Genomic DNA, 12449 nt, shown 5'->3' with positions numbered 1-12449 from the left:
CGTTTCACATTCTATGATGGTACAAATGCGGTGCCAGTCCCCTCAATAGGCCATCACTCACCCCACTTCTTTCCCAGGTTCCTCCTCTTTTCCTGACCCCCTGACCTCCTCTCTGGGTAAAGGCTGTCCTTTGGATCTCCGGCTGATGGTTCCCAGTGGCGAGTTCAATTTGAGGGGCCGGAATCTGGCTTTCCCATCATGTGGAGAGCTCTCCCCTACGTGTGTTCTCCCTCTGGGTGATCTCTCGCGGTCCTTTAGCCCATGCGGGGTGCTCGTGGCGTGGTGGCTACATACTGGGCTGCGACCAGCAAGGCCAGCAGTTGGAAACCACCCGTGGCTCCCGGGGAGAAAGCCCGGGCTTTCGACTCGCAAACAGCCAACGTCCCGGGACTCATGGGGGCAGTGCCACTCTGTCCCAGGTGCTCTCTAGGAGTCGCCCCGACTCCACGCACTGAGGTTGGCTTGGACACATGGTTTCCACGGACCTTAAAATTTCCATCACTCTTTCTGTCTGTGTGCAGGGAGAAGCCAAGGGTGATGCCTTAGGTGGACGCTCATGCGCGTTGACGATGACATCCTGACGGGGGCCAACAGCCTCCCCTTTCTCCTGCAGAGCAAACGATGGGTTTGAGCCATGACCTGGCTCTCCGCAGCCAACGCTCACCCCCGGCACCCCCAGGAAGCCTTACCTAACCCACAGCACCCGCCACCAGCCCCGAATGCACCGGGCGCATCTCCTGTTTATCATCTTTGTGGTTGACAAACATGTTCTAAGTGCCGGTGTGACACTTTCCATTTCAGAAGGCACGGTTGTTCGGAGCCCTTTCCTTCTTGACAGCCTCTCCTGACAAGACACGGGGGTCACGTCCTCGAGGCTTCTGCTGTGGTGGTTAGGGAGAGCCAGTCAGTTCCACTGCCCAGCAAAGCAACCTGTCACTCCAGCTCACCGAGGGGTGTTGCTGTTGACTTTGCCAAGCGCCCCGAAGTCCTTTCCTCCAGGGATTGGTGTGGGAAACAGAAAGACTTCTCTCACGCTGTACCCCCCAAGTATATGCCACACCTAGCTGCTTTCTACACAGGGGGAGTGACTGTCCACGTGGAGGTCAAGGAAAGCAGGCCAGAGGTTATTCTCCGTAAGGGTTATCCGCCATCTACAGCAGTCTGTTTAGTCCCTCCCATGCTCAACAGGGCCACTCCCTTCTGAGAAGGCCAGTAGATTGTTTCCCTGAAGGAGAGCCCAGGGGGGGCAAGCAAGGATGACCAAGGTCAGGTTGCCATCCTGAGTCTAGGGTCCACCCATCTTGTCCCATGTGTCCCCCTAATCCCTCCCCTTCCTATTACATCTACGCCCCTAGCTCATCCCCTTCCTGTCATGCTTATGCACATGTGGTCATCTGTAATCAGGGGGCTTACACCCCCCCAAAGATATATAAGCCTTGGTTAGAAATAAAGCTCTCTCTCCTGCCCTCCTCTCCTCCCACGTACACCACCCAGAAGGGATGAGGTGAGCATGCTACCGTGAAATGTGTCTGACTCCTTTATGTTACCTTCTCTCCTATCTCTCTTATTCTCTATGACTGTACCATCATCTTTATATAGCATAACCCTAAGATCGTGCCTACCGGACCCGTGATACTGTGGGGAGGGGCTGCTTCCCCCCACCCCGACTGGTGCCTCCAGGTAAGACCCCCACTGCAGCCAGGGCCGAGGCCCCCCAACCCCACATCTAAGGAGCATTCTGGCTGGTCTTCCTTCAGGACAGATGCATTTGCTCTGGCAGCCCGGGGCCTCATCCAGATTTTTCACCAGCACCGTCCTGCCACATTTTTAAGAGGCTGCTGGAGCAGTTCAAGGGGAGGGGGTCTGACCTCAACCCCCCACCACCAAGCCGTAATTCCCTCAGCCTCTACTGACCCCCACTGTTCAAGTGCCCTGTGTCTCTCCGCTAGAGCACTGCGGCCAAGGTTAGATCGCGGCCATCGCTAGTTCTCGGGGGCGGAGGCTGAACGCTTCTTAGCCAATCACTTGGGGTGAGGAGGGCAGGAAGTGACTCAAACGTCCCCGTGGACTCTGGACGGACGAGCAGCAGGTGAGCTCGCACATCCAGTGAGATCGTGTCCCGCTCGGGAGTGTGCCAGGGAGCAGCTGCCAGCTCCCCCGCTTCAGGTAAGATCTCTGCAAAGATTTGCATCTTATTAGAGCCGCATGCAAATCGGTTCTGCAGTTACAGCCCTTCGGATGTGTGCACCAGACCGCTCCAGGGAAAGTCAGCTACGGGTCCCACCAGCTGTTCTCCGGGCTGGTCCTCAGACAGCTCAGCAGAGCGACGCCCAGACTCCCTGAGCCCAAGAGCTCGGCAGTGCAGCCTTGTGCCGAGGCGGCGTGTCTCGAGAAAATCACCCCATTAAAAAAAAGAAAGAAAAGTACCCCATGACTCACAAAGCAGTATGAGAAAACTATATTCACCTACCAGCCTGGCTGAAAGGTGCAAATGGGAAAAGGGAGGGAGACTTGTGCAGTCAAAGGAGGAGACCAAAATAGGATGACGTGCAGCCGCCCTCAGTGAAGGCATAAACAACGCCAAGACCAGGCCTTGGAGGAAAGAGAAAAAGAAAGCACCACCTTGCCATTTGGCCACTGGACTGAATCTGATTAGCAACATCAACTGCCGTCCTGTCCAGAAAGATGAGCCAATTAGAAAAGAAGGCGGTGGGGGGTGGGGAGGGAATACTATCTTTCAGAAGCTGCACCCTTTGGATGCAACAATGCAACGTGGCCGGAGGCTAAAACGCAACAGCAGCAGGTGGACTGGGAAGGGCACCCGGTTCAAGGATCAAGGAACCAATGTGGTGCCCACAGCTCATGCTCAGTAAGCCTCCCAGGCCAGAGGTGAACCCGGTGGGGCAGAGAGAGCGAGCGCTTCCGGGAAGCCTGACACCAGGAGTGGGCAGAGGAATGACCCGAACTCAGTAGGACCAGAAGAAATACCCAGGTTCTTTCCTGGCTCCCCAGACGCAAGGCGGTGAGGATAATGGAGGCAGCGGCAGCCACGGGAGCCTGTGGTCCCAACTCGCTTCTTCCCATCTCTTCTCCCACCGTTTGGCTCCGATATGGCACAGTCAAGGAAGCGAGCAGTTCCTGGCCACAGCCTAGCACCGGGGAGTCCCAGACCACCAGCCGCCACTCCGTGGTCACCTTGTTGGACTGCGGTGGCTTGTGGGTTGCTATGTCACTGTCATGTCAAACTCCAGTTCTCTCTGCATCACATTTCTTCCCACTGGCTTCTGTTAGTTCCCTTGTCAAAGTTGCCCATGGTCGGGTCTCAGCGGAGCTTCAGACCCCTTCCGAAAACTGTCTGAATAACAAGAGGCAGGCACTCGAAGGGAACACGGGGTTGTTGAATGGTTTGAAATCGGGAGAAGAGCACATGGGCCGTGTGTTTCCCCAGTCTGTGCGCCCTGACGCTGCGCTCCCGGGACTGGGGGAGCTCTCACTACCAGCGTGTGCTCTGCACACACTACTCGGCTTGGTCAAAGTGAGGCGGACTTAGAAGCACTTGTGGATGAAGATCCAGGGCAACAACCTGACATATTCATTGCGTGACATCAAGGTTGACAATAAAATAGCGGCTGGGTTTTACTTACTGTGATTATTCCCAGGAATTGCGACACTGGCTGTTTTGATCAGGTGGAAAAAGAAATCAAATGGTTAAATTGAAAAAGAAGAAGAAAGAGAGAGAGAGAGAGAGAGAGAGAGAGAGAGAGAGAGAGAGAGAGAGAGAGAGAGAGAGAGACTACAACCTTCGGTATGGACCCGAATCCTCACCACTGGGTCACTGGGGAGCATGTGACAGATGTGAGGAGATTGAAACCGTGAAGGATTGCATTGCACTGGATCCAGCAATCGATACTCATGGGAGCAGCAGGCACAAAGTCAAATGAAGGGTCGCATGGGGGAAGGTGCTGCGACAGACCTCTGTGAAGTGCTAGAGGGCAAAGCTGTCACTCTAGGACGGGGGCTCTCCTGTCCTGAGCCAGGATAGTGTCCGCTGTCTCACAGGCACGCGGCGGCCGGACAATGAGTACGGAAGACCAGAGAAGAACTGCGGCCTCTGAATGACAGCGTCTTCATCAGAAGAGTAGCCAGTGTCCATGGACTGCCCGGAGAGTGAACAAACTTGTCTCGGGAGGCGTACAGCCGGGACGCTCCTTAGGACTCATGCACCAAAAGGAGGTGGCTCCCTGAAGAACAACATCAGTGAAGAAGAGGGAGACCGACCACGACGGGACTGCCGCAGTGGCTGCCACCATGGGCGCCGACGCAGAGTTGTGAGGATGGCGCAGGACCGGAGCGTGTTTTGTCCTATGGTACACAGGGTCCTCACTGAGCCACAGCTGACTCAATAGCACCCCAACACAACAACCTGAGTCTATAAGACTTGTTGACGTACTGCATGTATGGAGTGTATGTATAGCTGAAGATATACACATGCACACACATATACAAAATAATTGGTTACTGAGTATATATAATCATGGTCTTTATCATACCCCAGTTTTTTGAGGGGCAATATATTTGAGTTGATTGTGACTCCTAGTGACCTCCCAGGCGAGTAGAACTGTCTCATAAAGTTCCCTGGGCTAATTCAAGGGAACTTAAACAAAAATCCCTACAAAGATAGAGAAAAGCTTGGGAAAGCAACCAGAGATGACTGTGCATGAGTTCCGGGTCTCACTCCAAACAGTGCACTCAAAGACTTGGTCCTGCAGAGCGTGCCGCCCGTCTGGAGAAGGGCGCTAACAGACGCACCTGTCTCCAGGTCCCAGGCTGACCCCTGGGGGATGCACGCGTGGCATAAATCCAGGTAGCAGCCATGCAACACTTTGAAACGAGCCTGCCGTTGAAGCTGAAACCTGCCGTCTGCATCTATTGAGGTCAACTACTTGCTAAAACCTCTTCTATAGGCGATACACAGGACGCGGAGGCCCTTCCTGCAACAATGACGCTAAGCACGTTGAGGTTAAAACTCAGAATGGCTTGATATTCAAAGAACCGCCAACATTTCAACTCACTTCAGAAAAAGAAAATTGGACCAAAGACAAATAAGATGACATATCCATAGTCATTAAAGCTTTATGACACAGGCTTTAAGGTACCCTAGTGAACCCGGTCAAGCTGGGGAAGCAGAAGGGCACAGAAAGAGAGGAAGACCCTGCATGCAGCAGATCACACAGTGGCTGCAACAACGGGCTCACTCCCGAGGAAGGCCAGGCCAGTGCGCCCTGCTGCTGTCCACAGGGCTTCTGCGAGTCAGAGCTGACTCGACGGCACCTCACAACACGCCTCACCAATACGATCAAGACAGGAATTAAACAACATGTGTCAGTCATAAAATACAAGCGATAATTCAAGACGTGATGGAAAATTTGGAATTAAACGTATAATAACAAATGCTTAAAACCCTCAATCGATGGGACTCAACAGTTGAGCAGAGGTGATAGAAGACAGTCGGTGGAGTTGAAGACAGGGCGATCGAGATTATTCTCTGAACAAGAGCCCAAGCTACATGGAAAGGAAATGACTAGAGCCACAGGGGCCTGCGGCACGAGACCCACAGGTGTGTAGCAGCGGGATGGGCCTTCAGAAAGCCCAAACTGAGCAAATGGATGAAAAAGTATTTTGATGACATTGTGGCTGAAACTATCTCCAGTGTGACGGGAGACATACACCTGGAGACTCAAAAGCTGACCACGTCGCAAGCAAGATACAAATACCCCGTGTTCGCATCCCAGCACGTCACAGTCACACTCGCTGAAGACAAAGGCAAAATGGTACCTTACTTAGAAGGGATACCCATCTGAGCGAGCTTGGAGTTTTCCTCAGAAACCACCCAGGCCAGAGGAGAGTAAGACAACACGTCTGAAAGAAAACGATTCACCCTAAAAGAAGCAATTGTACCAGAATTACATAGCCAACACAGACATCAGTCGAGAGTGAGGATGAAATAGAGAGGCTTCTAAATGAAGGAAAGTACGAGAAGACAACCCGCTTTAAAATAATTGCTACGGTTACTTTTTCAGAGGAAACTCGAATGCTTCCAGAAGGAAACTCGGGGCACTGAGCATGAAAGGAGAGCGGCACAACGCTGCCTAGAGGAACGTGCCGCCGTGCCTTTGAGTTCTTCAAAAGCGACTGGACAGCCATAGAGCCATGCCGACTCACAGCAACGCCCTGGGTCTTTCCAAGACTGGGACTGCTCTGGGCGTCGAAAGCGGTCTTTCTCCCTGGGGAGCTGCTAGCGGCTCCCTGTTTGACAACAGAAAATAAAAACATATCGTTTTGTCTGAACGATTCTTCCACTGACTGAGATGTAACATGTAAGAGAAGGAGTTAGAGCATGTGGATTCTGGGAGGTGGCACAGTGTCTCCATTCTAATCGAAGTGCAAATGATTGATCCTAGAAATCACCGAAACCATCTGGACAAAAGAGATTATTGGAAACCGATGGAGTAAATGTAGTACTAAAACTTGTTCAGATGACTTCAAACAAGGGGACAGAAAAGGGGAAAGAGCAAATAAAAACAGAACGAAAAAAGAAACAATTTCAAAAGGAGACCGAATCCTAACAGCATCTGTTCATGTAAGTGATTTAAATAAGAAAAAGACAGTTTGTTTGCATGATTTAAAAAACGATGCTCAAAGACACAAACTAACACTGTCCTGTCCATAGATTTCCCAATTTCGGGGGAGCGACTGAACGTGAAAGAATGAAAATGAGTACGCAAACATGAGTCAAAAGGAAGCCAGAGTGGCTATCACCCTACCAGGCAGAACAGACTTTAAAGCAAAGACTCCCAGGAATAGAGAGGAAGAAAGCATGTTAATACAAGGGTTATGCCACCAAGGAGTACAACACTGAATGTGGACACACAACGCCAGAGGTTCAAAGACACAGAGCAGACACTGATACAAGTGGAAGGAAAAAATGAAAAAAAGTGCAACTGTAGTTGGAGACTTCCAGACCCATCTCCATATTAGAGAGAATAGAACATCAGCAAGGACGTAAGAACTGAGCGCCACCATGAGCCACATGGTCTCACTGACCTTAGTCAGACAGACCTCATCAACAGCAGAACACACACACACACACGTCCCCATAATGTGCATGGGCCAGTCATCAACATAGACGGTATGCAGAAGTACTAAACAAATCTTTAAAATATATAAATCATTTTATTGGGGCTATAATACAGTTCTTTTAACAGTCCATGCATCAGTTGTATCAAGCACATTTGTACATAGGTTGCCATGATTATTTTCAAGACATTTTCTTTCTACTTGGGCCCTTGGCATTGGCTCTTCCTTTGTTCCCACCCTCCCACTCTCACGAACTCTTATAAATTATAAATTATTATTTTCATATCTGACACGTCTGCTGTCTCTTTCACCCATGTTTCTGTTGTCTGTCACCTTAGGGTGGGGATGTTATATGTCAATCATTGCGATTTGCTCTCCCTCTCTCCCCTCGTCTTCCCCTACGCTCATGGTCTCACTACTCCCATGCATTGTCTGTCAGGAATTCTGTGTGCCAAGAGCTCTTTTAAAAAATTTTAAATAAATCATTTTATTGGGACCTCTGACAGCTCTTATAACAATCCATAATATCAACCATATCAAGCACATCATTTCCAAAACATTTTCTTTCTACTTTAGTCCTTGGTATCAGCTCCTCTTTTAGCCCCTCCCACCCTCACGAGCTCTTGATAATTTATAAATTATTTTTATTTTCATATTTTACACTGTCCACTGTGTGCCTTCACCCCATTTCTGTTGTTTGTCCCCCTAGGTGGGGAGGGGGTGCAGGGATTGCATACCAATCATTGTGAGCAATTCTCAAGAACTCTCATCTGTACCAGTGTATATGCTCTGGTCTAGCTGGATTTGTAAGGTAGAACTGGGGTCATGATAGTGGAGGACAGGAAGCATTAAAGAACTAGAGGAATGTTGTGTATTTCATTGGTGCTATACTGCACCCTGTCTGGCTTGTCCTTTCCTTGTGACCCTTCTCTGAGGGGATGTCCAATTGTCTAGAGATGGGTTTTCAGTCTCCACTCCAGCCCCCCTCATTCACATTGATATATTAAACAAATCCTAAACGCAGGGCCATCAAAAGAGCATACACTGTATTTTCTGACCATACTAGAATTAAATTAGGAAGCAGTAACAGAAAGATGCCAGGAATATTTCCAGTCACTTGGAAATACGTGAAGATATTCCTAACTGACCTAAGGGTCAAGGAGGACACATGTATTAAGATACTTGTACTTATAACTGGACAGAGGAAAGCTCTCAAATCAATGATCTAAGTTCCACCTCAAGAAACTGGAAGAAGAAGAGCGAAATAAACCAAAGCCACAGAAGGGAGGGATTGAAAACAAAGCGAGAAACCCAAGATAACAATCTTAAAAAATCAAACTCAATGCTTGATTTGATCAAATCAATAAACTATTACCAAGCTGACCAGGGCAGAGCAAGAGCTAAAATAAACAGAAATCATCAATACCAGCTATGAAAAGAGGATATCACTATAGATCTTAGAGACAGTGAAAGGATAAAGGATTGCTATGAACAACTATGCGCAAAATATCATTTAAATTAAATAAATTCCTCTAAAACTACAAACTACCAGACCTCATCCAAGATCAAAGAGATTAACTCAATAGTTCTATATATGTGTGTGTAAGAAATTGAGCTTGAAGTTGAAAACAATCACAAAAAGAAATTCCCTGGCTCATCTGGTTTCATTGGTAAATTTCCATTTACAGTAAAAATAACACAAACTATATGCAGACAGCAAACGATGACTCCAACATATTTTATGAGGATTCTAAAACCTGACAAAGACAATGACAAACTATAGGCTAATATGCCTTACAAATACAGATACAAAGTATCAGCCAAATCAAATCCAGCAATATGTAAAAACAGAAAAATACCAAGACCAATTTGGCTTTATTTTAGAATTACAAAGTGGATTCAATATTCAAAAAAGTCGTTTTTGTAGTTTACTATATTAGCAGTGTTATTTCAGGAACATAGTTAACACAGTCTAATATCCTTTCATTTTATATATATATATATTTCTAAAGACGAAACATGCACATTCAGAATATAAACAACCTCTCTCAACCTGATGAAAAGCATCCACAGTATGTCTACTGCTGTTACAATTACTGGTGAAAACCTGCAGGCTTTCCTCCCAAGTCACAGATGGAGGCAGCTTGGGGAGGGAAGAAAGAGAAATGTCTCAGTTCACAGATAATGTGATTGCCTTTCAAGACAATACCCACGCCCACTGCCATTGGGATGCTTCTAGTCCTGGCATCCCCAGGTGTATCCAGCAGAACTGTGCTCCCGGGGTTTCAGCAGACCTTTCAGAATGAGGTGGCCAATGCTTTATGCCGAGGGAATGACCAAGGGGGGAGTAGAATCAGTCTCCATATCAGCCTAAGATGCATTCCATTCCTATGAAGCAGAGCTCAGTGGAACTTGCAGAAGCCCAACTTTATTTACTAATTTGACGCCAACTGTCCCTCCCACGGCGCGCTATACTTCTCTGCTGGGCTTAGTGATTCATGGCAAAGGCCGCACAGAATGCACAGAGTGGACTCGGGATTATGGGGTTTATTATGGAAGTCAACATGTGACAATTTAAGATCAGAAATTCTCAGGGCACAGTTCTGTCCTTAGGTATGCCTCTTTCCCAGTCATGCCTGCAGGCATGCCTCTCGCTGATCTTTGGACTCTTAGCAATGTGACCCCTTGGCCTCTGCCCTTTCCGTGTAGGTAACACAGGGACAAAGGGCACCCCACCCCACCATCAGCCTCAACCCAAAGGCACGCAGCTTTAGCTCCATGAGTTAGAAAACCCAGCTCCCCCAACTGAGTGCCTGGAAGCATTCCACTTCACAAGTGAGCCTTTTCTCTGAAGGCACTTGGCTTTTCCTCGCTCCCTGAGCTGGTAAGCCCACCACTCTGCCTGAGCACTCTGCAGCTGCCGCTCCTCTGATGTCACAGCTCTTGTTGGGCTGCATTGAGGAGGTTCAGCATGCAGGGATGTTGAGGTTCAAAGGATGTATCTGCTCCGGACTCTATTTCTTCATGGTGGGGAGATTCCTCACTTCCTGTTTCTGGGCCAGCTTGTTTAATACCCAGGAGGCTGACAAAACTGACCAACCCCTACAATAGCATTCCAAGATTTTAACAATCACAGTTAATCCTGTGAGCAATCACAACCGAAGCACACACTCAGTGACCATGGAAGCAACAGCCAGGAAATCAATTTATTGCATTGGGAAAATCTGCAGAAAAAGACCTCGTTAAAGCATTAAAAAATAAAGATGTGTTCTGAAGACTAGGGTACATCTCACCCACACCATGCTAGTTTCACTGAATCAGGGAGACGGAAGAACTGATGCCTCTGAACCATGGTGTTGGAAAAGGATATCAGACATATTATGAATGGCCAGAAGAGTGGATTAATCTGCATTAGAAGTACAACAGAATGCTCCTAAAAAGATAGGATGAAAATTAGGAGCTGACATATAGGAAAGTGGAACAGAAAATTCTGAAAGCAGATCTATAGAAGGGCAGTCAACTGGTTTTTGAAAATGGTACAACAGTAATCAATGAAGAATTGGCAGTCTTTTCAATAAATGGTATTGAAGTGATTGTCATCCATAGGCTAAACAAAGCCAAAAAAAACTTTACCTAAACCTCATGCTTTATAAAAATGAACTCAAAATTGATTTTTGATATAAACATACAACCTACAAATTCTCAAAGACAACCTCCATGGCCGAGGGCAAGGTAGTAAATGAGGTCTAAGACACGGTAACCATCTGACCTAGAAAAGAGGAAACCTGCTGACAAACTAGACTTCATCAAAACATTGGCTCTGGGAAAGACACAGACTGAGAGGAAACACTTGCATATCAGACCGATACTTATATAAAAAAACTCTCTGAATGTAACAGCGAGGACACAACCAACCAAATTTCTCCATTCCAAAAGATCTGAACACTATCCTGAAGAAGGATGTGAGGTGGGAAAAGAGCACTCAGCGTCAGAGCCATTCCCACCAGATGCCGCTAAGTGAATTCCGGCTCATGGCAACCCCACCCACGTGAGTTAGAGTAGCATGGTACTTGGTAAGGTTTGCAGTGGCCGATTTGGGGTGTGTGGGTCACCCATCTTTCTTCTGAGGGGCTTCTGGGTGGACTCAACCTTGAAACGGTTGGTTTGCAGCTGGATCTCATGCACCTATTAAAATGGCCACAATAAGAATCACTGGCAATGTTGACAATACCAAAAGGTACAGGAGAGCTCAAATTCTCATATCTTGCTGCTGGAAGATCAACAGGGCACAAGCCTTCTAAAAAATCATCGGACAGTTATTCATACTTATAAACATCCACTTACCTGCTAACCTAGCAATTCCACTCATGGGAAACTAACCACAGAGAAAACAAAATTACAGTTCACGCAAAACCAATCCACAAATATTGATGGTATTCTGTTTATAATTGCCAAACAACTGGAAACAACAGAAATGTCCCTCCATGGGTGAAGTATATAATCATATTGTGATACATCCACACGAGAATGGTACTCAGCATAAAATGGAACTAGTGATGCACACAATATAGACTATCTCAATAGTATTAAGCTTGATGAACGAGACTGTCTCAAAGTTTGCACTGCTTGATTCCTTTTATAAAGAGATTAATGATTAAGATTAGTGATTGCCTAGGGTTGAAGAAAGGAGAGGGGGTGACCAAATAGAGATAGCATGGGGGTTTTGAAGAAATGTTTTGGTTTTTAATCCTCATCCTGAAAAAAAAAATCCTCATCCTAATGTGGCTACATAACATATGTCTGTATCAACATTCAACAAAGACCAAAGTGAAAATTCAGTTTGCCATTGAGTCAGTTCTGATTATTAGTGACCCTATATAGAGTCTCTGAGGCGGTAAATCTTTACAGGTGCAGACAGCCTCATCTTTCTCCTGAAGAGCAGCTGGTGAGTTTGAACCTTGGACCTTTCAGTTAGTCCAACACTTACCTGACAGGGCCACCAGAGCTCCTCCACCAAAAGACAAGCAAGTTGATTTTCTTAATGATAATTTGAAAATTGAAATACAAAATATTTGCATTCACCCAACCAGTGAAAATATAAATGACATAGGAGTCAAGAGCGATGCATGATTTGTTTAATGAAAACCTCAAAGTTCGCTGAAATAAAGACACGATGAAAGGTGTCCCAGGACCACCATATATTTACTATTGTAATATCCCCCTTGCTTTACTATGACATTAATCTGATAGGCATGGTTCTACCATTGTGAAGGAACGTTATTAGAAATTCTGCCCTACTGCCAACCCCCAAT

At 47.2% G+C, this 12449-nt stretch overlaps 1 protein-coding gene across 5 annotated transcripts in view; it reads right to left on the bottom strand.

Moving 5' to 3' along the window:
• Positions 1 to 12449, bottom strand: part of ULK4 (unc-51 like kinase 4) — a 600065-nt gene that overhangs the window by 5659 nt on the left and 581957 nt on the right. The window lies entirely within an intron of this gene.

This window comes from Tenrec ecaudatus, chromosome 8, assembly GCF_050624435.1.
Source record: "Tenrec ecaudatus isolate mTenEca1 chromosome 8, mTenEca1.hap1, whole genome shotgun sequence".
NCBI classification, from domain to species: domain Eukaryota; kingdom Metazoa; phylum Chordata; class Mammalia; order Afrosoricida; family Tenrecidae; genus Tenrec; species Tenrec ecaudatus.
Note: the sequence above shows the minus strand (reverse complement) of the source record. Positions and strands in the feature narration are given on the sequence as shown.